Source organism: Bufo bufo, chromosome 4, assembly GCF_905171765.1.
Source record: "Bufo bufo chromosome 4, aBufBuf1.1, whole genome shotgun sequence".
In the NCBI taxonomy this organism is placed as follows: domain Eukaryota; kingdom Metazoa; phylum Chordata; class Amphibia; order Anura; family Bufonidae; genus Bufo; species Bufo bufo.
In genome coordinates this window covers 493,643,167-493,667,834 of record NC_053392.1, presented here as the reverse complement: position 1 = coordinate 493,667,834, position 24,668 = coordinate 493,643,167, and the positions used below count along the sequence as shown (strand labels likewise).

The 24,668-nt window shown below is 45.3% G+C and overlaps 1 long non-coding RNA gene across 1 annotated transcript; it reads right to left on the bottom strand.

The window, feature by feature from the left end:
- Window positions 1-3,901: 3,901 nt before the first annotated feature.
- Window positions 3,902-19,427, bottom strand: LOC120997571. Its single transcript, XR_005778195.1, has 3 exons — window positions 19,417-19,427; window positions 7,046-7,051; window positions 3,902-4,073 (listed from the first exon to the last, which is right to left on the bottom strand). It is a non-coding gene; the product is annotated as an uncharacterized LOC120997571 (long non-coding RNA).
- Between the last annotated feature and the right edge of the window lie 5,241 nt (window positions 19,428-24,668).

The following is a 24,668-nucleotide window of genomic DNA, read 5'->3' as shown; positions in this document are numbered from 1 at the left end:
TCTCTGCAAATCAAATAAAGTACAAAAATGCATAATAATTGCTAGTGCTATACGTATAAATTTGAGATTCTTGGCAAATCATTTTGTACAAAATTATTTGAGCCCGTCTGCCGCACGTCAAGGCGATCTCTGTAAGACGGGAACCTAACACTAAATTCTACCTGTTATGTGCTATGACGGCTACCATACAATTCAGGGAGTGTAGGTTCCACATGCATGCTGGGCCTGCTTAAATTTCTGTCATCTTTGGTGCCAAAATGGCCTCCATTATATCCAAGGAATGCAGGTACCAACATGCATGCCGGGCCCACTCCACACCACTCCTGGTGCCAAATGGCCACCAAAGAATGCAATGAGAGTCCACAACTATATCTCTCCTGGTGCACGTTGCGCTGTTGTTGCCATAAAAAAATATTGTAAACCTGATCATGTTTGAATAGTATGGTTCATCCAACAGACACATTCAAAACTTCAATTTCATTATTATAGGGTCACTAACTTTTTAAAAAGTGGGGGGACTGAGTGATGAGGCCCCCCACCAATCCCTTGAAAGAGGGGAAAAAAGCGCACACTCTCTCTCTCTTTGCTGCTGAGGATGGAGTCAAGACTGGGCCACACACTTTCTATGAAATCCCTGCAGCGAGTAGAGATAGAGCGATACGAAAGCGCTTCTCTTATCTCATTCTAGTGATCAGACCCCCACCTATCAAAACTTTTGATGTATCTCTATGACATATCAAAAGTTTTATGAAAACCCTTTAAAGGGCTTCTGTCACCCCACTAAAGTCATTTTTTTTTTTGGGCTAGTTAAATTACTTATATTGCGATATATGAAAATATAATGGTCTTACTTACTTTGATTCAGCAGTTTCTTCTAAAAACGAAGTTTTATAATATGTAAATTCGGTCTCTACCAGCAAGTAGGGCGGCTACTTGCTGGTAGCAGCTGCAGAAAACCGCCTCCTCGTCGTGTTGATTGACAGGGCCAGCCGGGATCTCCTCCTCCGGCCAGCCCTGTCGGCATTTCAAAAATCACGCGCCTGTGTTCATTCGGCGCAGGCGCTCTGAGATGAGGAGGCTCGCCTCCTCAGCACTCCCTCAGTGCGCCTGCGCCGATGACGTCTTCTATTTCGGTGATGTCATCGGCGCAGGCGCACTGATACTTTTAAGGCTACTTTCACACCTGCGTTCAGGTGTCCGCTCGTGAGCTCCGTTTGAAGGGGCTCACGAGCGGTCCTGAACGCAGCCGTCCGGCCCCAATGCATTCTCAGTGGAGGCGGATCCACTGAGAATGCATCCGCCTGCCAGCGCTCCGCTCCGCTCAGTGAGCGGACACCTGAACGCTGCTTGCAGCGTTCGGGTGTCCGCCTGGCCGTGCAGAGGCGAGCGGATCCGTCCAGACTTACAATGGAAGTCAATGGGGACGGATCCGCTTGAAGATGACACTATATGGCTCAATCTTCAAACGGATCCGTTCCCCATTGACTTTCAATGTAAAGTCTGAACGGATCCGCTCAGGCTACTTTCAGACTTAGAAAATCTTCTAAGTTATAATGCAGACGGATCCGTTCTGAACGGATGCAAACGTCTGCATTATCGGATCCGCTCCGAACGCTAGTGTGAAAGTAGCCTAAGAAGAACAAGGAACTGAAATACTGAACAATAGAAAACACATACTGGCATTAGCTTAGTGAAAGGTGATAGATTGCTACTTGATAATGTCTTTATTGTAAAATTTTCTCCCTCCTTGGCTGCAGTTCTTAAAAGTTTCTTCGAGCAGCCCTCATCCATTGACTTTCTATAAATAATGATTTGGATGCTTGAGGATTTAAAGTTGTGCCATGGCTTTCCCTGGAGCAGTGTCAAAGCCAATACAGATTTTTATAATGATCTTTATAGAAGTAGATGCAATTTATTTTCTTCTGAGCTTCCAAGTGGGGACAAGCACAGCACAACAAAACAACTTTACCTGCTTTGGCACTATTGAAACTGAAAAAAAAAAAAAAAAAAGTTGTTTCCACATTTTATTTTCAATACATTGATACAAAGTAACAAAACACAAGCAATTCAATGTTATATAAGTAGAACATTGCCCAAGGGTAAAATGTTTGAAAACAGAATCACAGAATACATCGGCAGATTTTTTCTTAATAACAAAGTGGCTTTGCTTTGTATTTGAAGTTATATGTTTAGAACAGATTCCTTTTGTTTGACATCAAAGCTTTGACTTCAAGGTCAATAAAGCTTGTTAATATGATTTAAATATTATGGCTGTAGAGCATTACATATATAGTCAAGTAGGTAAAGATATGTCCTAATGGTTAGCGTCAAGACTCCGAAAACATAAAGAGTGGCTATAGGCAACACTTTGAATTTGCAGTTTGGTTTCTGGGGCTAAATGATGGTGTTTGCTCTTTGTTGCTGGAATTGTCATTTAACATTGCAGCATTTGGACTGGCAGTTGCTTGTTATTATTGTGATAGCTTCCAAAAGCTGATATTTTCACACTGAATTCAGTGGCAAGAAATGAAAGTCTCCTGCTTTAGTGCATTAAAGTCAAGTTTCACTATACTAATACAAGAAGTTTTGAGGGAAAATGAAAGGGCCTCTGTCAGCAGATTTGTACCTATGAAACTGGCTAAACTGTTGCATGTACATTTTGCAGCTGAAGGCATCTGTGTTGGTCCCATGTTCAAATTTCCCTATAATTGCTGAGAAAAATTAAATTTTTATATATACAAAAGAGTCTTTGGGACCAACGGGGGAAGCAGTGTAGCACTGCTGTGGGTAAGCGTCAACAGGCTGTGCTGAAGTTGATCTGTTTAGGGGACAAACAGCACACCGCCGCAGAGTTGTGGCAGGGTATAAGGGACCAGACCGAGCTGTGGCTTTCGCCACTCAACCTAGAACCAGGTATGTTTGTCTGATAATGGCCGTAACTTGATGGCGGCTTTAGAGCTCAGCAACCTGACACACATCTCATGCCTAGCCCACGTCTTAAACTCAGTGGTTCAGCGGTTTATCAAAACCTACCCCCCTATTTGCCAGAGCTACTAGTGAAGGCGCGCTGCGTGTGTGCTCATTTCCGCAAGTCGTCCACAGCTTCAGCCGGTCTGTCAATGCTGCAGCAGCGTTTGCAGCTTCCAGCTCAACGACTGTTGTGCGACGTGAGCACGCGCTGGAACTCTACTTTCCACATGTTGGCCAGGCTTTGTGAGCAGCAGAAGGCAGTTGTAGAATACCAGCTGCAACATGGCCGTCGCCTTTCGAGTCAACTGCCACTATTCACAAGCGAGGAGTGGACATTGATGTCAGACCTCTGTGAGGTTTTAAAAAACTTTGATGAATCCACACAGATGATTAGTAGCGATAACGCTATTATCAGCATAACCATCCCACTGCTGTGTCTACTCAAACGTTCGCTGCTCACAATTAAAGATGATGCTCTGAATGTGGCAGACAAGGAAATGGGGGAGGACTTACGCAGGGTGATAGCCAGCCCACCCTCAGTTCGTCTTCTCAGCGCGAATTCGACCATAATGAGGAGGAGGAGGAGCTGGAGACAATTGCCTCAGCTACAGATGGTAGTACCCATGGAACTTTAATTCCATCTGTTCAGCGTGGATGGGCAGAAGAGGAGGATAAGGATGAGGAGATGGAGAGTCATCCTGATGTCGACATCAACGTCTTGCCTGTTGGTACTCTGGCACCAGTGGCGTACCAAGGGGGGAGCGGGGTCGGCGGCCCGCCCCGGGTGCCACTCACAAGGGGGGTGCCATGATTAGGGCCGGACTGGCCATAGGGCATACCGGGCATTTGCCCGGTGGGCCGGGCCGCCACAGGGGGGCCGCCTCAGGGCTCGAGTGGGTGTGACGGGTATGGGCTAATCACACCCCTGTGCTCCGCCTCCTGCCAGCCCCGGCCGCACAGCTTAATAATCATCATGACTGTCTGATCAGGGCCGGACTGGCCATAGGGCGGGCCGGGCCGCCTCAGGGCTCGAGTGGGTGTGCCGGTATGGCCTGATCATACCCCTCCATGTGCTCCGCCTCCTGCCAGCCCCGGCCGCACAGCTTAATCATCATTCATGACCGACTCTGAGACGAGTGACACAAAGACACATAGATACTGACTGTGAGTCCACCCCCACTGCTCCGCCTCCTGTGCTCCGCCTTCGTGACTTCATCTTCCGGCGGCCGGCAGCTCACTCCGACGTCACGCGCCTGCTCCGCATTCATTAATAAAGTGGGAGGAGCATGCGTGTGCGGCGTTACGTAGTGAGTGACGTCACGTCACGTTACGCTGCCGCCGGCCGCCTAGTTTGAATGTTGAGCTTGCTGAAGAGCGGGACTGGAGCCACCAGCTTCTGCCTGCCCGCCCTAGTAGTGCCCAACTGGCTGTGGCTGCCGCCTGCCCCCTGCCCATGCCTACTGACTGTCCAAGGCAGTAAGTTAGTGATAGTGATAGATTATTAGATAGTAACTTATGTAAGTGAGCTATTGAGCTTGTAAATAAACTTGTGCAAAGTATATGAGTAGTTACTAACTACTCATATACTTTGCACAAGTTTATTTACAAGCTCAATAGCTCACTTACATAAGGAACGGCGGGGTCTGTCTTACAATAGGGAGGGACACTGTTATGGGGGGGGGAGATATCTGTGGATCATGTGGATGATGACACATATATATAGCACAAGATGCTTGCGCTGCCATATATGTGTGTCATCCACAGATCCCACCCGGCCACCCATAACAGTGTCATCCACAGATGCCGCCATAACAGTGCCATGCAATCCACAGATATCCCCTTAACAGTCTATTAAGGGGATATCTGTGGATTACACTGTTATGGGGTGGGGGTCTGTGGATGACGCACTGTTAATAACAGTGCATCATCCACAGATGCCCCCATAACTGTGTGTCATCCACTGATGCCCATAACACTTGAGTGTCCTCCACAGATGCCCATAACAGTGCGTCATCCACTGATGCCCATAACAGTGTGTCATCCACAGGTCCCCCATAACATTGTGTCATACTGTCATCCACAGATCCCCCATAACAGTGCGCCTGCGCACTGAGGAGAGACAGAAAGGAGGGCAAATAATCAGTGGAAGCAAGCAGAGGACGGCACAGCAGACGACTGAATAGCTTCTTTTGTAAGTAAATTGTTTTATTATAAATGTAGTTTAATGTCTGTTTTTGTCTTTTATTATATTCTGGTTTTTGCTTAAAGGGACAGTAAAAAATTGTTTTTTTTTTAGTTATGTATGATGATTTTTGATAATAAATAAATGTAAATGTATTGATGCTGTAATGTGGACCCCAGACCTCTCTGATGTCCTGCAGGCTGGGCTGGCGCTGTGGCAGCATACGGTTGGCCAGGCAGCAGAAAGGCTCTGGGGCTGTCATTGTGTTCTCTGTAATAGACTGAGTGGTCACTTTGGATCTGTGTTTTTTTTGTTTCTAGAAAGCTGTTCAGTAATTATTTAAGTTTAATTTATTTCCAAGTTAATTTATTTTTCACAGTTATAGTTTTTTCAAGTTGATATACAGCTTACAAATTTGTAATAAATATTATTGAAAACATTGAAAAAAGTTTGTGCATGTCTTCTTAACTTTCTTGGGGGGGGGTGTGCCAAACAAAGGGTTCGCACCGGGTGCCAAATGCTCTAGGTACGCCCCTGCCTGGCACACATGGCTGACTTCATGTTAAGCTGGCTTTCCAGCGACCCTCGCGTTATACGCATTTTAGATAACACGGATTACTGGGTGTTCACCCTTCTCGACCCCCACTACAAAGAGGACTTGCAAGCCTCTCATTCCTGTGATGGAGAGGACGAGTAAAACGGTGCAATACCAGAAGGTACTTGTTGAGAGATTGCTCAAAAATTTTCCATTTGACAACACTGGCGGCAGAGTCCGTGCTTCCTTAGACAACCGAGGAAGGGAGACAAGGGGAACACACAGCAGTTCCAACAAAGGCAGGGCAACACTCTCCAAAGCCTGGGACAGTGTCATGACACCCGCCAGCAACCTCACCCTGAAGCGGGGCCTAGTGATACAAGGAGGGAAAAGTTTTGGAAGATGGTGAAGGAATACATAGCAGACCATGTCAGCGTCCTAAATGATCCCTCAGTGTCTTACAACTACTGGGCGTCCAAGCTGGACACGTGGCACAAACTTGCGATCTACGCCTTGGCAGTGCTGGCCTGCCCTGCCCTGCCGCCAGCGTTTTGTCGGAGCGTGTATTTAGTGCTGCTGGTGGCATTATAACAGATAAGCGTATCCGCTTGTCCACTGGCAATGCTGAAAGGTTGACTCAGATAAAAATGAACAAGGCCTGTATTGTCCCTGACTTCAAAACTCCATCAGAGAAGAGCAGAGTTGATGATGAACATAAAGGCAATTTCAATCTATCATTTATAATGTACTCAATCTACTGTAGTGTATTCCCATGCACCTTTTCCACCACAAAAAAGAGTATATGGTTGAATCTTGTTTTCTCTCCTCATCCAGATTGTATATCTTCCCTCTAACTCCAGGCCCTCAACAAAAAATTTTTTATAGGTTCAGCTCAACTGCAAGCCGTCAACTCAAATTTTGTTATAGGGTCAGCTGAACAGCATGCACTCGCATATAATGTTTTAGAGCGTCAGCTGTACAGCATGCACTCGCATATAATGTTTTAGAGCGTCAGCTGTACAGCATGCACTCGCATATAATGTTTTAGAGCGTCAGCTCACCTGAAGGCACTCGCAAATAATGTTTTAGAGCGTCAGTTGAACAACATGCACTCGCATATAATGTTTTAGAGCATCAGCTGTACAGCATTCACTCGCATATAATGTTTTAGAGCGTCATTTGAACAGCATGCACTCGCATATAATGTTTTAGAGTGTCAGCTCACCTGCAGGCACTAGCATATAATGTTTTAGAGCATCAGCTGTACAGCATGCACTCGCATATAATGTTTTAGAGCATCAGCTGTACAGCATGCACTCGCATATAATGTTTTAGAGCATCATTTGAACAGCATGAACTCGCATCTAATGTTTTAGAGCGTCAGCTCACTTGAAGGCATTCGCAAATAATGATTTAGAGCATCAGCTGAACAACATGCACTTGAAAATAATTTTTTAGAGCATCAGCTGTACAGCATGCACTCACATATAATGTTTTAGAGTGTCAGCTCACCTGCAGGCACTCGTATATAATGTTTCAGAGCGTTAGCTCACCAGCAGGCCCTCGCCCCTAATGTTTTAGAGGGTCAGCTCAGCAGCAGGCCCTCGCCCCTCATGTTTTGGATGGTCAGATCAGCAAGCCCTTGCTCCAAATGTTTTTCAGGGTCACCAGCAGGCCACCAATCATAATTTTTCAAGAGTGTGTATGATGCCCTCCTTTATGTGTAATAAAGGGTGTATTGTAGTGCCAGTGTAGTGTCCCACTACGTAAAGGTGGGCACTACTAAGGGTTATGTCGCTCTCACCTCCTGTGGGAGAATGGTATTTTGTATCGCATTGTAATGCCATGTTAATTCCTGTGTACCAGGCCTGTCAGCGGTGTAGTTTCTCCTCCCAAGCTGTAGAGGGAGCTAGGGAACCCCCTAGTATATATAGTTAGGCCCAGACAGGAAGGAGGGAGTGCAGTATATTCCAGGAGGTTAGTGAGTACAGTCTAGCCTGCCTGAGGGTTCCTGAGCAAAAGAAGCTCAGAAGTTGCACCAGGAGAAGTGTCTGCCTCCTGAGAAACCAAGTTCCTACAAGAGTACAGTGCAGAGCCAAGTTTATTCCAGCCAAACAGAGAGCTGAAGGGCAGAAGAATATATTTAAAGCAAGGAGACATATACCTGAGGAAGTTTTCCCTAACCAAGGATAAAGCCAGCAATAGGGCATACGGGCCTTGGAGAAAGACAGACAGGATTCTGAGGAAAAGTGCAGCATGATCTGTAAGTGTTTAACCCTCTGAGTATCTTGCAAAGAACATTGCCTGCCATTTGATGTAAAGCCTGCCTGTTACAACCTTTTTGCATATGGAACTGACCAAAGACTGTAAATAGTTAAACTGTTTCAGTAAAAAGGAAGTTTTGGTTCACTGCAACTTGTGTTCCTCAATTATTACTACAAGAAATCGGTGTGCCACCGTTACCGGCACTGGCGTCACGAACTTAAAGGGATCTTGCCACCGGCACATTAAACCTGCAACACCCAGGGCACCTCACCTACCACCTGGCCTGGTCCCTATACACAGAGAGTGCCCCAGAGGATCCATGTGCCAGCCTCTCCATCACTGCTGTACGCCTGCCCAGGGTCTCCTATAAACTGCGAGTACCAAGAGCAACCCTCGTTCTGCCTATTAACCGTGACCTCACACTCGCTCACCCTGCAGGGCTGCGTACTGCACCGGTTCCTTGTAATTTTTGACAGCCCTTTCACTTAGTGCATAGGCTTTATGAGTGTAGGAGTCCCACTACCTGAACAATTGTACCACAATGTGAATGAGGCCCTCCTTTATGTGATATATAGGCTGTTTCGGAGTGCCTCTTGCTTGTAATTTTTTTCCTGTAAAATTGATTTTTTTTTGGGGGGGGGGGGGGGTTTGTGCTATTTTTGTCAGTCTGTAAAAGTGCCATACAACTCGGACAACATGGTTCCCAGCAGCGACCTGGGAGTCCAAGATGCATCCAGGCATCGTCCCCATGCTGTTCCCAATCCATTATGGTGGTGTTTCTGTCACTTTCTGACCTTTTCCAATGGACCAGGCACCCTCCCCTCTTCAGAGTGCTCGGTCGAACACACAAGTATAGGCGCGGCAGACGCCGCATTTGTGTGAGGGGAGGCGCCAGCAGGACTACAAAAGGTAGGAGCAGCGAGCTCCCGGGTGACGCGGTCTTCAGCTACAGCTGACGTCACTTCCGGGATTCTCCTGCTCCTACTCTTGCACCGGCGTCGGCGTGGAACGCGATCCCCCGATACTTCCTCCGGTGGGTAAGTATAGGGCGTGCAGCCGAGGCGAGGGACCGTACATCGGTACACACGGAGGGTAAGTGGGGAGGGGGGGGCGGCACGGCGCAGACACTAGCCAGACATGTTTTCACACTTACCAGCGGCGCCGGATCACTGGCACGCACGCCCGGTCCTTGCGGCGCATCTACCCGCTTCCTCACATGTGTTCTTCCAACAGGTTGCCGCAAGTGGCAGTTCGGCATCCCTCACTATAGCAGCGCTTACTGTAGGTGTGTTAAAGGCATTGTCTGGGGATAATAGGGCTGTGGCAATGCAAACATGGGAGTCCACCATCAAGTACATTTCCCTTACAGGACGCCAGTTTCAGTGATAAGGGGACAAATAAAATATAAATAAGGAGAGCATCTGCCCGTGGGAGAGGGGGGGGGGAAGAGGAAAGAGGAAATATTGGCGATGGTGACATTATCCTGCGCTGATAGGTCACGTAGGGGAAATTCTCATAAGGGGCGTACGGCCCGGGTATTCTGCAACAATCAGCTGCGCCCCCTCATCGCCGGGGCGCTAGTCGCGCATCACCATGTATTATCAGGTTCATGTGTCTGTCTGTCCTCTCTGAGTACCCAAATACGCTTAGCGCACGCGGGGCGCGTATTTGCAGTTGGCTCAAGCACGCGTGCTGGGTTAAATGATGGTAAATGTGGATCAACGGTTAATGATTTAAAAGCGGTCCATGACGTGTAGCGCTCTGGGGTGAAGGGGGTTGGGCTCCAATGGTCAAAAGATCGGGGTTAGGATTGTTATCTTCAAAGCTACATCCGTGTGTCTGCATTTACATTTTGTCCTATACGCCATTCACTACCAGAGCAGCGTTCGCTGTTGCATTACATTAATACTCTGCTCACTTTCAGATTGCATTCATACGGCTGCTTGATACCATGCTCCTCATATTCATACTCAGAGTGTGCCCATACCATGTTTAGGCTCCACTCACATCCAGAGCTGCATTTACCCACTTATTCTTACATCATGTGTTATACTCCGCTTCCACCTAAAGCTGCATTTCTTTCATTGCTACATAATGGTTACTCTGCATTTACTAGGGCTATCAGCACACCGCTCTGATACCGCTCTTCCGATAAACATAGCTGCTTTCTTTTCAGGCTTACGTTTCTTTCCTCGATGGTTTGTTACATTCCTTAGGCCTACCCCCTTTTTCTGTTGGTGTTCTTTAATCCTGGTTGGCATTCACTCAGACTGGTCTCCTTTACTTCTGGTTCACATTCACTCAGATTGATCTCCCGCCCCAGTTAACCAAATAGCTCCCTAGTGGACAGTGGGCCAATAGGAGTAAGTTCCTACAATGTTTCACAGGTGTTCATTCGTTTGTCATCAATTTCACGGTTGGTTAATGTTTAATTTATGCAAGTGGTTCGGATCATTAATGTCTATGCATTTTCCATTAGGTCTGGCTTACGTTTTAAATTACTTATCGTCACCGTAAGGTCATCCAGGTCAGTCTCTTGGCTCAGGGGGCCTCATGGCTTAGGGGGCCCGATGACCGTTCTTCATGTTGTCCGTTAGGGGTACAATAGGGTGTAGGCTGGTTAGAGTCCCAGGTTGTTGGAGAGGGTCATGGTTATGCGAGTCCCCAAGTCATACTGGAGCTGCATAAGTGGTCAAAAAATAAATAAATAAATAAAACATATATAATTAAAAATCCGCCTTAGAATCTCTCTCACATGGCTCCGCCATTAGTCTCTCACGCATGACCTCTCCGTTTTAGTGTTACTCATATGGCTCCACCGGTAGAGTCTCCCACGCATGGCTTCTCCGTTTTCAGGTTTACACATATGACTCCGCCACGAGTCTCTCACACTTGGCTTCGCCATTAGTCTCTCACGCATGGCTTCTTCGGGTTTTAGGTTTACACACATGACTCCGCCATTAGTCTCTCTCGCATGGCTTAGCCATTAGTCTCTCTTATGGCTTCTCCGTTTCAGTTTACACACATGACTCCGCCATTAGAGCCTCTCACGCATGGCTTCTCCGTTTTAGGTTTACACATATGACTCCGCCACTAGTCTCCCACGAACGGCCCCGCCATTAGAGTCTCTCTCGTATGGCTTTTCCCTTTTTGTGTCACACATGACTCCGCCATTAGAGTCTCTCACGCATGGCTCCGCCATTAGAGTCTCTCACGTATGGCTTCCCCCTTTTAGTGGTACATATGACTCCGCCATTAGAGTCTCTCACGCTTGGCTTAGCCATTAGAGTCTCTCACGCATGGCTTCCCCCCTTTTAGTGTTACATATGACTCCGCCATTAGAGTCTCTCACGCATGGCTTAGCCATTAGAGTCTCTCACGCATGGCTTCCCCCCTTTTAGTGTTACATATGACTCCGCCATCAGAGTCTCTCACGCATGGCTTAGCCATTAGAGTCTCTCACGCATGGCTTCCCCCCTTTTAGTGTTACATATGACTCCGCCATTAGAGTCTCTCACGCATGGCTTAGCCATTAGAGTCTCTCACGCATGGCTTCCCCCCTTTTAGTGTTACATATGACTCCACCATCAGAGTCTCTCACGCATGGCTTAGCCATTAGAGTCTCTCACGCATGGCTTCCCCCCTTTTAGTGTTACATATGACTCCGCCATTAGAGTCTCTCACGCATGGCTTAGCCATTAGAGTCTCTCACGCATGGCTTCCCCCCTTTTAGTGTTACATATGACTCCGCCATCAGAGTCTCTCACGCATGGCTTAGCCATTAGAGTCTCTCACGCATGGCTTCCCCCCTTTTAGTGTTACATATGACTCCGCCATCAGAGTCTCTCATGCATGGCTTAGCCATTAGAGTCTCTCACGCATGGCTTCCCCCACTTTTAGTGTTACATATGGCTTAGCTATTAGAGTCTCTCACGCATGGCTTAGCCATTAGAGTCTCTCACGCATGGCTTCCCCCCCTTTTAGTGTTACATATGGCTTAGCCATTAGAGTCTCTCACGCATGGCTTAGCCATTAGAGTCTCTCACGCATGGCTTCTCCGTTTTAGTGTTACACGTATGACTCCGCCATTAGTCTCACGCAGGGCTTCTCCGTTTTAGTGTCACACATATGACTCCGCCATTAGTCTCTCACGCATGGCTTCTCCCTTTCAGTGTTACACAGGTCTCTGCCATTAGAGTCTCTCACGCATGGCTCCGCCATTAGAGTCTCTCACGTATGGCTTCTCCGTTAAATTTTACACACAACAACGCCACTCGAGGCCGGCTGCGTAGTCCCACAACAAGTAAGTTCCATGTCTTATTCTGCCTTCAGACCCGCTCGCATGGCTCGGCAATCTGTGGCTCGCAATACAATTTCTCGTGGCGGCTCGCACATGTGACTCATGCCATTAGAGCCTCACTCACGTTATTGTTCTCCCTGACTTTTATTTTCTAGGTTGTTGGGTTTCATTGTTTTCTTTATTAGCAGTCATCCCAGGCCTGCCTTTGCGGACATCATCTTCTCCCAGGCATGCTTACTTCATCTACAAACTCGGACTGAGGGTGTTGGTGTCCGGCCTAAGTCCTGGGTCTCGGTCCATCTTCCAGTAGGAGGTACAGTAATAAGGCGCAGCTTACGAAGTCCGTCATGTCTTCTGACACGACTAGTCCTATCACGACTATAGGCGCAGCATACACAGTTCATCACGACCTTAAGCATTTTTCTGTCACAACTGCAGGTATCGTGTACGTTCTGTCCTCATTACAGGCAACATTAGCTCGTTAATCGATATAGCATGTATTCCTGTGGATGGTTCCCCAGGCCTGGTGGGTTTACACATTTCACTTAATTTACTACTACAGTAAGACGGCAGACATCATGTTCTGACTCGTGGGCCTTAATAGGAAGTGTGGCCTGGGGAATAAGTAGAGGTAAAGTATTTTGCCACCAGGAACAGTTGGTGCCCGATCTGGGCCCTGGGCGGATGGTTGGAATTCATCTAGGCCCGACCAACAGATTCACCATTGTTTGTTTCAGTCTGCAGCTCTCAGGATTCAGACCTTCTCGTAATATGGTCATATGTTGTTAGTCAACATAGGAGTAAATCGTTTCTGGTTACTGGCCACTCTTTCAATTGCATCAGCATTAACCATCTCCAAGAACGATGTGGCGGTACACATGACAAAGAGGTAAGGTAGATGGTAGTCACTGTGATATATACGGTATATTCCGCACCTCCATCGTGAAGGGTCTTTTTCCGTTCAAAATCGGGTGTCGTAACGGTATGTATATATTTACTCTAAACAAGGTCGGCTCTTTTTGGCCCCTTTAGGCCACCCTACCACGGCGGTCATGGCATAACTCTACTGCTCATGGTAGATAGGGTAGGCCCGCCTTTCTGATAGCCTATCCGACCACAGGTATTAAGCAAATATATTGCGGCATTTGTGGGAGGGGAGGCTGATTACAAGGCTGATTACACGCACCAGTGGGCCCCGGCTGACGATGATTCAGCTGATCTCCTCTACTAGCTCTTGGCTCCGTTCCCCTCAGCATTCTAGTCTTCCCAAAGCACGCCCGGATCCTCCTCTCCAAGCTAAAGGTAAACCCGCGATCTATCACGGGGCATTCCTTTAGGATAGGCGCAGCTTCCGCAGCTTCAAAATATATAGCACCCCAGCGCACATCATAATGTAACTAGGTCAGGTGGCAGTCGTCATGCTATACCAGGTACATTCCCAATCCACGCTCCGAAAGGTCTTGTGCTTTTCAGAAGGTATTACTATAAGTCAGTAACATGAGTCCTTTGTACCATCCGTGTCTCACGCGTCATTTTTGGCCCCCTTTAGGCTTTCCTTACACAAGCAGTTCCGCCACACCCCCACTGCTAAGGTTAGGGCTCATCATCTGCTAGCCGATCCGATCACAAGTATAGGCGCGGCAGACGCCGCATTTGTGTGAGAGGAGGCGCCAGCAGGACTACAAAAGGTAGGAGCAGCGAGCTCCCGGGTGACGCGGTCTTCAGCTACAGCTGACCCTCCCACCCACAGCCCTCAACTCACACATCCTCCTTTCAAGGTGGCCCCCTTTAGGCTTTCCTTACACAAGCAGTTCCGCCACACCCCCACTGCTAAGGTTAGGGCTCATCATCTGCTAGCCGATCCGATCACAAATATAGCAATGTGTTCGGGCCGAACACCCAAATACTTTGGTGCTTGATGATCACTAGTGGTGGTGTTTCACCATTGGGGATCTTTCTGTTCTGTTTGGTGCCGGAAGTCCCATATGAAGTCAAACAACACGGCTTTATATATGGGGATATGAGAGCTCTTTGACCAACGTTCTTTAAATAGAACTTAATGTGTGTTTGGCTGCTTTGTGGTAACAATACTTTACTATTGAATATTTAATTATCTCTTAGAGCTGGAATGTCTGAGACAGAGTAGAGAAGGAGTTTGTAACAGCAAATATATTGGTGATTGATTACATGGAAGAGTGGAGAAAGGTTGTTCATGAAATACGAGCAGCAGGAATCTGGTGAAAGTGTACAAGAAGCACCTGAGGTTGATTGTTTTTCAAAATCAGTAATAGCACTAGGGATTCCGTTATGGCTTTTTGTTATAACGGAAAATAACGGAATGCCCAGACAGAATGCAAAACGGAAGCCTTTAAAAGGCATTCCCTTTGCTTTCCGTCCTAATAGAAGTCTATTGGAAAGCATAACGGATCAGTCTGGGTCCCTTTATGCAAGACGGAAAACAAAGTCCTGTCGACAGGACTTTGTTTTCCGTCTTGCATAACGGGACCCAGCTTTTAAAGGCTTCCGTTTTGTATTCCGTCATAATACAATTCTATGGGCAGAAGAACGTCCTTCCATCTTATGCATTCTGTTATTTTCCATTATAACCATGTTATAATGGAAAGCCATAACGAAATTCCTAACGCTAGTGTGAACCCACCCTAAATCACTGCACCATTTAATATGCAGTTTTTTGTATGACTTAGGCAGGAGGTTCAACACAAGGGAAAATCAGCAGCGTTGGTTAAATGGTAAATGGGGCAGACTAGTTCCTGTGTCCATCAGCAATGTAATGGAAGAGATGCAGGCAGCACACCAAATAAAGATCCTATTTTATTCACACAATGTGATGTTTCAGCTCATACTGAGCTTTTCTCAAGCATATAGGATATATGTTTGTCATATGCTTGAGAAAAGCTCAGCGTGAGCTGAAACGTTGCATTGTGTGAATAAATAGGATCTATATTTGGAATGATGCATAGATCTTTTTCTTTTACTTTAGGCAAAAAACTGTTGATTAAAAGGAACGTGATTTATTCCTAGAACTACACCTAAACCTAAACTATCTGTGGCACAGATGTTCTAAGTAGATGTTTTGGACTGTGACTTGTTCCTTACTGAAGTTAGTAGAAAATTTGATTTGCAGCCAAATCCATTTTACATGATGTGCTTTAATTGCCCTTAAAATTGGTATATAACACTCTGAGATCTACTAGAACTCCGATTTTTTTAATATCTTGTCAATCAGATTTTGACTTTTACTCCCCTCCCTTATCCCCCTTTTCAGCTCTCTAACTAAATTACAACAATAGAAAATAATGTCAGAGTGGAAGTGACATATATAGCTATGAGTAAATGTATGGCTGACAGTAACAAGCAGCCTGTTTAAAAACACACTGTGCCGTTCCATGCTTTTTAAAATAAAAACAATTCCAAAAATTGTCCCTTATTGGGGGGCAGAAACACACACTTTGTTTTCAGAAAAAAACTGTGGCTTATTGGGACTAAGGATCCATAAATTGTGCTTTAACAGGTAGATCCCTGCCCCTTTTTTAAGACACATACACTATTGTCATGAGAAAAAGTGGCTTGTTCTGAACAAGCATCCACAAATTGTGCATTAACAGCACAACATAGAAACATAGAATGTGTCGGCAGATAAGAACCATTTGGCCCATCTAGTCTGCCCAATATACTGAGTACTATGGATAGCCCCTGGCCCTATCTTATATGAAGGATGGCCTTATGCCTATCCCATGCATGCTTAAACTCCTTCACTGTATTTGCAGCTACCACTTCTGCAGGAAGGCTATTCCATGCATCCACTACTCTCTCAGTAAAGTAATACTTCCTGATATTACTTTTAAACCTTTGCCCCTCTAATTTAAAACTATGTCCTCTTGTAGCAGTTTTTCTTCTTTTAAATATTCTCTCCTCTTTTACCTTGTTGATTCCCTTTATGTATTTAAAAGTTTCTATCATATCACCTATGTCTCGTCTTTCTTCCAAGCTATACATGTTAAGGTCCTTTAATCTTTCCTGGTAAGTTTTATCCTGCAATCCATGTACCAGTTTAGTAGCTCTTCTCTGAACTCTCTCCAAAGTATCAATATCCTTCTGGAGATATGGTCTCCAGTACTGAGCACAATACTCCAAATGAGGTCTCACTAGTGCTCTGTAGAGCGGCATGAGCACCTCCCTCTTTCTACTAGTAATGCCTCTCCCTATACACCCAAGCATTCTGCTAGCGTTTCCTGCTGCTCTATGACATTGTCTGCCTACCTTTAAGTCTTCAGAAATAATGACCCCTAAATCCCTTTCCTCAGATACTGAAGTTAGGACTGTATCACTGATTTTATATTCTGCTCTTGGGTTTTCACGCCCCAGGTGCATTATTTTGCACTTATCCACATTAAATTTTAGTTGCCAGATTTTTGACCATTCCTCTAGTTTTCCTAAATCCTTTTCCATTTGGTGTATCCCTCCAGGAACATCAACCCTGTTACAAATCTTTGTGTCATCAGCAAAAAGACACACCTTACCATCGAGGCCTTCTGCAATTTCGCTGATAAAGATATTAAACAATATGGGTCCCAGAACAGATCTCTGAGGTACCCCACTGGTAACAAGACCTTGGTCTGAATATACTCCATTGACTACAACCCTCTGTTGCCTGTCCCTCAGCGACTGCCTAATCCATTCAACAATATGGGAGTCCAAGCCCAAAGACTGCAATTTATTGATAAGCCTTCTGTGTGGGACAGTATTGAAAGCCTTACTGAAGTCTAGATAAGCGATGTCTACTGCACCTCCGCCATCTATTGTTTTAGTCACCCAATCAAAAAAATCAATAAGATTAGTTTGATATGATCTCCCTGAAGTAAACCCATGCTGTTTTTCATCTTTCAATCCATGGGATTTTAGATGTTCCACAATCCTCTCCTTAAGTATGGTTTCCATTAATTTCCCCACTATTGATGTCAGGCTTACTGGCCTATAGTTGCCCGATTCCTCCCTACTACCTTTCTTGTGAATCGGCACAACATTTGCTAATTTCCAATCTTCTGGGACAACTCCTGTTGCCAGTGATTGGTTAAATAAATCTGTTAATGGTTTTGCTAGTTCACCGCTGAGCTCTTTTAATAGCTTTGGGTGTATCCCATCAGGTCCCTGTGACTTATTTGTATTGGTTTTAGACAGCTGACTTAGAACCTCTTCCTCTGTAAAGACACATGCATCAAAAGATTCATTAGTCTTCTTTCCTAACTGAGGTCCTTTTCCTTCATTTTCCTTCGTAAAGACTGAACAGAAGTATTCATTGAGGCAGTCAGCTAGTTCTTTATCTTCTTCCATATACCTTCCTTCTTTTGTTTTTAATTTTGTAATTCCTTGTTTTAGTTTCCTTTTTTTATTTATGTATCTGAAGAATGCCTTATCGCCTTTTTTCCCTGACTGAGCAAATTTCTCTTCTGCCTGTGCTTTAGAAGCTCTTATAACTTGTTTGGCCTCTCTCTGCCTAATCTTGTAAATTAGCCTGTCATCCTCGTTTTTTTTTTTTTATAATTCCTAAATGCTATCTTTTTGTTTTTAATGATTTTGGCCACTTCTGCTGAGTACCACAGTGGTCTTTTCCTTTTTTTGCTTTTACTGACAAGCCTAATGCAATTTTAGGTTGCCTTCAATAGTGCCTCTTTTAAGTAGTCCCATTTCTCCTGGACTCCAATGAAACTGTTCCAATCTGATAGGGACTCGTATACCACTAATCTGATTTTAGAAAAGTCAGTTTTTCTAAAATCTAAAACTTTTGTTTTTGTGTGGTGTGACTCAGTCACTGTACTTATAGTAAACCACACTGACTGGTGATCACTAGATCCCAAGTTTTCCCCTACAGTAATATCATATACCAAATTCCCATTTGTGAATACTAAATCTAAAATGGCCTCCTTCTGGGTTGGCTCCTCAACTACTTGCTGTAGAGATAATCCCAGTAGGGAATTTAGAATATCTGTACTCCTGGCAGAACTAGCTATTTTGGTTTTCCAGTTTACATCAGGAAGATTGAAGTCTCCCATAATGATAACTTCCCCCTTCAATGTCATTTTAGCTATTTCCTCAACTAGTAGATCATCTAATTATTTGACTTGGCTAGGTGGTCTATATATCACACCTACACGAGTTACCTTATGATTATCAAGCTGCAAGGTAACCCAAACTGACTCTAAATTGTTCTCGCTAACTTGTATCAAATTAGATTTTATGCTGTCTTTCACATACAGGGCCACCCCTCCCCCTTCTTGCCTTCTCTGTCTTTCCTGTATAGAGAGAACCCTGGTATTGATATATCCCAGTCATTACTCCCCTTGAACCACGTCTCAGTAACAGCCACTACATCTATATTCTCAGATGCCATTATAGCCTCAAGTTCATTGATCTTATTCCCTAAACTGCGAGCATTTGTAGATAAGAATCTGAGCTTGTCATTTCTTAACCTTTGTGCTACTGGCATCTTCTGGCATTGTTCCGGGGGGCAGTCGGACTGCTGGATTATCACTCTTTTGCCCCCCTTTCCTAGTTTAAATGCTCCTTAGCAAATACTTGGAACTGTTCACTGAGGACATTCGTTCCTTTGAGAGGAAGATGCAAACCATCTTTCTTGTACAGTTCTTTTCCATTCCAACAAGAGCTAACATGAGACACAAAGCCAAACCCTTGGTTCCGACACCATTTACCAAGCCATACATTGAATTCCTTAATGCGCATCTTCCTGTCATGCTGAAGGTTATGCACAGGCAAAACTGCAGAGAATGAAACATGTTGCCTGTCCTCATATACACACAAGTGTTAATTGTCAGAAGAAACAATGGCTTGTTCTGAAGTTGATCAAGTCTGGAAAAAGTCACACCTTTTATTTGGGAGCAGTAGCCATACAGTGTGGATTTGAAAAGGTAATTTGTGGAGGGGTAATAACTGGCAGCACCAGCAGTAGCAGCACAGCATGGAATAGACAAAGCAGTATATGTGTGTGCGAATTTGTGGCAGCTGTGTAGGTATATTTGTAGTGGCAGTAGGCAGTGGTGTACCTCTAATAGAGGCAGGGAAAGGGGCCTGGCCATGTATGGAAGGCTCTGCCCCTAATTATGCTAAATAAATATAACTGCTTCTAACCTGAGTCCATGTGTGAGGTTTGGGCCCTGCTTATTGGCTTTCTGCAGCCCCTGTGCTTAGCTCCGAAGGGGGGGGGGGGCTCTCCTCTCCCTTACACAGTTCACATCCCACCCACAGTCACTGTCCTCGCCCATAACATAGAGTGTGTCTGCCACTGGCTGATTTAGCAATGTAGGCGCTCTGCTGAGTGGCTAGCCTTGCAGTGCACCTAGCAAGGGAATGTGTGCTGGCACAGGACTACCGCTGGCTATCCCTAATGTGAACTGACCTGACTGCTGTGATAAGCATCATCCTCCAGGCTCCAGACAAAGGTCAGTCATCTGCAGTGTGTGTAAAGATCGGCCCTGTCTGCCTCTCTGTGACCAGCAAGCCACAGTGCACACAGTAAGTCAGCAGCCCTGTGCACTGATGTTTCTTTCAAATAAAAAGTTAATGAGTTGGGCCCTGGAGCACTGCTTATCCGCACTATAAGCAGCAGCAGGCACAGCAGGGCAGACAGTGCAAGGTATACTTCATAAGAGGGCTATGGTGGCACTGGAATTGTTCATAAGGGGGCTATGGTGGCACTGGTACTGGTCTTAAGGAGGGCTATGGTGGCACTGGCATTGTTCATAAGGGGATCTCTGGTTGCACTGGTACTGTTCTTAAGGAGGGCTATGGTGGCACTGGCATTGTTCATTAGAGGGCTATGGTAGCACTGGCATTGTTCATAAGGGGGGCTATGGTGGCACTTATACTGTTCTTAAAGATGCCTATGGTGGCACTAGCATTGCTTATAAGGGGGGCTATGATGGCAGTGGTACTGCTCTTAATGAGGGCTATGGTGGCACTGGTATTTTTCATAAGGGGGGCTATGGTGGTACTGGGACAGTTTACAATTCTATGCCGCTACATGTATTAAATTTTTTATCGCTGTTTGAGTAGGTTATTTATGGTACATTTTATTTATTTGTTTCTCGGTAAAAAGGGGTCGTGGCCAGGGAGCAGCCAATGTAAGTAGTGGGAGGAGCCATGTGTGGGTAGTGGGAGGGACCAGGTGTCGGTAGTGGGAGGGTCTAGGAACAGGGCATAGGGGCCCAATTCAGATTTTTGCTATGGGGCCCAATGATTTCTATGTGCGCCCCTAGCAGTTGGGGTAATGGAATTGGCAGTAGTGTATTAGCAGCAGCAACTGTGGTGGTGGCAGTGGCAACATGGTATGGAACATGATAGTAAGCAGGCAGACAGCAGAAGTGGGGTGATGAGGCTGGTGATTAATAGCCACTGTCAGCAATAGCAGATTTATTCATTGGCCTCAGCCGGAGGTGTGTGAAAATCCTCACGGATTCATGTCTGATTCATTTTGGAAAAAGTGGTGTTTTGTACACTAGTGGAGGACAACTTTGTCCATTTGGGTGTGATGACATGACCTGCCGTTCTGCAAATCCTCTCTGAGGTGACACTGGAGGCTGGACAAGACAATATAGAGGGAGAAAACTGTCAGTGACCACTGTTTCAATCTACCTGCCCAGATGTCCATGAGGTCAGGGAACATGGTATGTGGCGGAGAAAGGCCACAGTCCAGGTAGGACTGAACCTAGTTGTTCAGGCAGTACAACTCTGTTTGCTGATGATAATGACAAATTTACATACATAAACAAGCAAGCATACAGACAGCTTGCCATGCTTGCCAGAGTGCCCGAGGACCCAGTTCTTTCTGGCTGTGCAACCCAATGCCCCTAGCTGGTATAGATTTCAGTCTTCTTTTACACCTCATTTGGTGAGGGTGGCAGAGAAACACCACTTGCTCAAATATTTTTGTGCAAGTGGTGTTAAAAAATTCTAAAACATGGTTTTTGTGAATGGTATGTGGCGGAGAAAGGCCACAGTCCAGGTAGGACTGAACCTAGTTGTTCAGGTAGTACAACTCTGTTTGCTGATGATAATGACAAATTTACATACATAAACAAGCAAGCATACAGACAGCTTGCCATGCTTGCCAGAGTGCCCGAGGACCCAGTTCTTTCTGGCTGTGCAACCCAATGCCCCTAGCTGGTATAGATTTCAGTCTTCTTTTACACCTCATTTGGTGAGGGTGGCAGAGAAACACCACTTGCTCAAATATTTTTGTGCAAGTGGTGTTAAAAAATTCTAAAACATGGTTTTTGTGACTTTTTTTTAAAGCCAGAAGAATGATTCATTTCCCCTTTTGAGTTTAAAAATTCCTGAAAAATGTTTAAACCAGGGGCGTATATAGAAATTATTGAGCCTGGGTCCTGACCCTTCCCACTATCTACCCAAGCCCTCCTATCACCTGCCCTGGCTACTTTATATATAGTGTGTAATCCTTCCCCATGAACTGTGCCAGCTGCTGCTTATTATATAGTGTGCCATACCTCCCATGAACTGTGTCTGCTGTTGTTTTACCTGCCCCCCCAGTGCTGACTTACTGTTTGTGCTGCTGTAGACAGATGTCACTGTGGCAGAGTGCAGTCAGGGCCTGGGGCAGATCTCCACAGTGCTGAACTGGAGTCTGGTCTGGTGACTCTGCTGGATCAGGACAGGTCTGGGGTAGTCAGTTAGTCACAGTGTGATGTGTGCTGGCAGAGGAACAGGGTAAGGACAAGGTATTTTGGAGTCCTAGGCAGATTAGGCAAATGGCGCCCCCCCTAGAATACCAGGAATCGGCTGGCCAAAAAACAATGCGCATATTTGATGCTTTTCTGCTGGATCTTGGGCCTCATTATAGTTAATAGGGCCGGCAGGTATTCAGGCAGCGCCTGGCCAGAACAGCCTGCCAGATCTGTGAAAGCAAGTGTAAAATCTAGCTTTACTTGCTAATAAAATGAATTTTTTAAAACATTTTACAAGGTGCAGACAGAATACTAAAGGATTTATTCCAGTTGCAACTGATGTTTCTCTGACTGTTGCAGAACCTTATAATTCACACCTCAGCTGCTGCAGAATTTCATCATACACACCTCAACTTCTGCAGAACATGATAATCTGATGCTACAGAACACATAGGGCTCTGATCACATCTGTGTTAGGCTACATGCACACGAATGTTGTTTGGTTCCGTGTCCGTTCCGTTTTTTTTTTTGCGGATAGGATGCCGACCCATTCATTTTAATGGGTCCGCAAAAAACGCGTGTGCTGTCCGCATCAGTATGTTCGTTCCGTTGCCCCGCCAAAAAAATTGTGCATGTCCTATTTTTTTTATAGTTTGTGGACAAGGATAGGCATTATTACAATGGATCCGCAAAAAAAAAGTATCCGCAAAAAAAAGGATGCCATACAGAACGTCATCCATTTTTTGGGCGGTTCTGCAATTTGAGCACCGCAAAACACATACGGTCGTGTGCATGTAGCCTTAGAGGCCTCAGTCACAGTTCAGGTCATAAATGCTGGACACAATTTTGCAGCCTGCCAGGCTCCATGATGGAAACCTATCAGATCTCATCATAGTCAGTGGAATCTGTCAGATTCTGTCATCCATGAGATGCCAGGTCCGGCACTACCATGATTTTCACTATGAGAGTGGAACAGCGAAAGTCACCAGCGCAGAACTGAACACAGCCTAATACACACCTCAGATGCTGCAGAACACCATGATAGTGACAAAGTTGTTTTTGGAAATTAGAGGGCAATATATAGAGGGGTAAAAGAGATGAGAAATTTATCTCCCAGCATGTTCAGGCTGTTATTATGGGACACCAGTGGGCATTACAGGGATAGGGTATAAGAGGAGGGAACTACAACTCCCAGCATGTCCAGATTTTTATAATAATTGGGTGTTAGCTGGCATTACTGGGTGTATACATGTACAATGTACGGCATAGCGGGATATGACTTGCCACCCAGAGCATGGACGGCACTCTGAAAGGGCAGGGGCAGGAGCTGTGCCCTTTTTATCAGCGGCAGGGGCCCTGCTGTTCCTGACAGCTGAACCCTTGCTGTATACTCCGGCATTAGTGAATACACAGATGCCAGCACATTAACCCATTGTATGCCATCGTCAACACTGACCGTTGCATGTACGGCCCCATTGGGTCGTGCTGTGGTGACAGGGACCCACTAGAACAGCAGCCCAATTGGGGCTTGCCTCCTATAGAAGCCTATGAGATCCAGCCCACAGGCTGGATGTAATGCTCACAGTTCAATGCATTACAATGCAGGATGTATCAGACATAAGTTAAAGTCCCATAGTGGGACAAAAGTAAAAAACAAAACAAAAGTGTTTTACATAATAAAAAAATAAGTTTCACGTTAAAAAAGCACCCCTTTCCTATAATTGTCATAAAAAATTGTAAAAAATAGAATAGAAAAAGACATTAGGTATCGCCGCATCCGTAACGTCTGGCTCTATAAAAATATCACATGATCTACGCTATCAGATGAACCCCTTAAAAATAAAAAAATAAAAATGATGCCAAAAGAGCCATTTTTTGGTCACCTTACCTCACAAAAAGTGTAATAACTAGTGATCAATAAGTCATATGTACCCCAAAATGGTACTAATCAAACTGTCACCCCATCTGACAAAAAACGAGAACCTACAAATTAAAAAAAGATGGCTTTCAAAAAATGGCAACACAAAAATGCTTTTATTGTGTAAGGCTACTTTAACACGCTTCCGTTTTGGCCCCAAAAAGAAACTGAACAGAACGGAATGCTCTAAAATGCATTCCGTTCTGTTTGGTTGCATTCTCATACCGGAGAGAAAACAGCAGCATGCTGCGGTTTTCTTTCTATCATGGGATGCGGAGCATGACGGATCTGTCATGTCCCACAATGCAAGTCAATGGGGACGGATCAGTTTTCTCTGACACAATAGAAAACGGATCCGTTCCCAATTGACTTTCAATGGAGTTCATGACAGATTTGTCTTGGTTATGTTACAGATAATACAACCGGATCTGTTCATAATGGATGCAGATGGTTGCATTATCAGTAACAGAAGTATTTTTGCTGAACCCTACCGGATCCAGCAAAAACTCTAGTGTGAAAGTAGCCTAAAACGTAACAAAAATAAAAAAAATAGACATATTAGGTATCATCGCATCCGTAACAACCTGCTCTATAAAAATATTACATGATCTACCCCATCAGGTGAAAGCTGTAAAAATAAATTAATATAAACAGTGCCAATGAAAACGTCACCTCATCCCGCAAAAAACAAGCTCCAACATAAGACAATCACCCAAAAATAAAAAAAATTATGGCTTTCAGAAAATAGCGAGAGGAAAAAAGACAATGCAGCAGCACCCTGA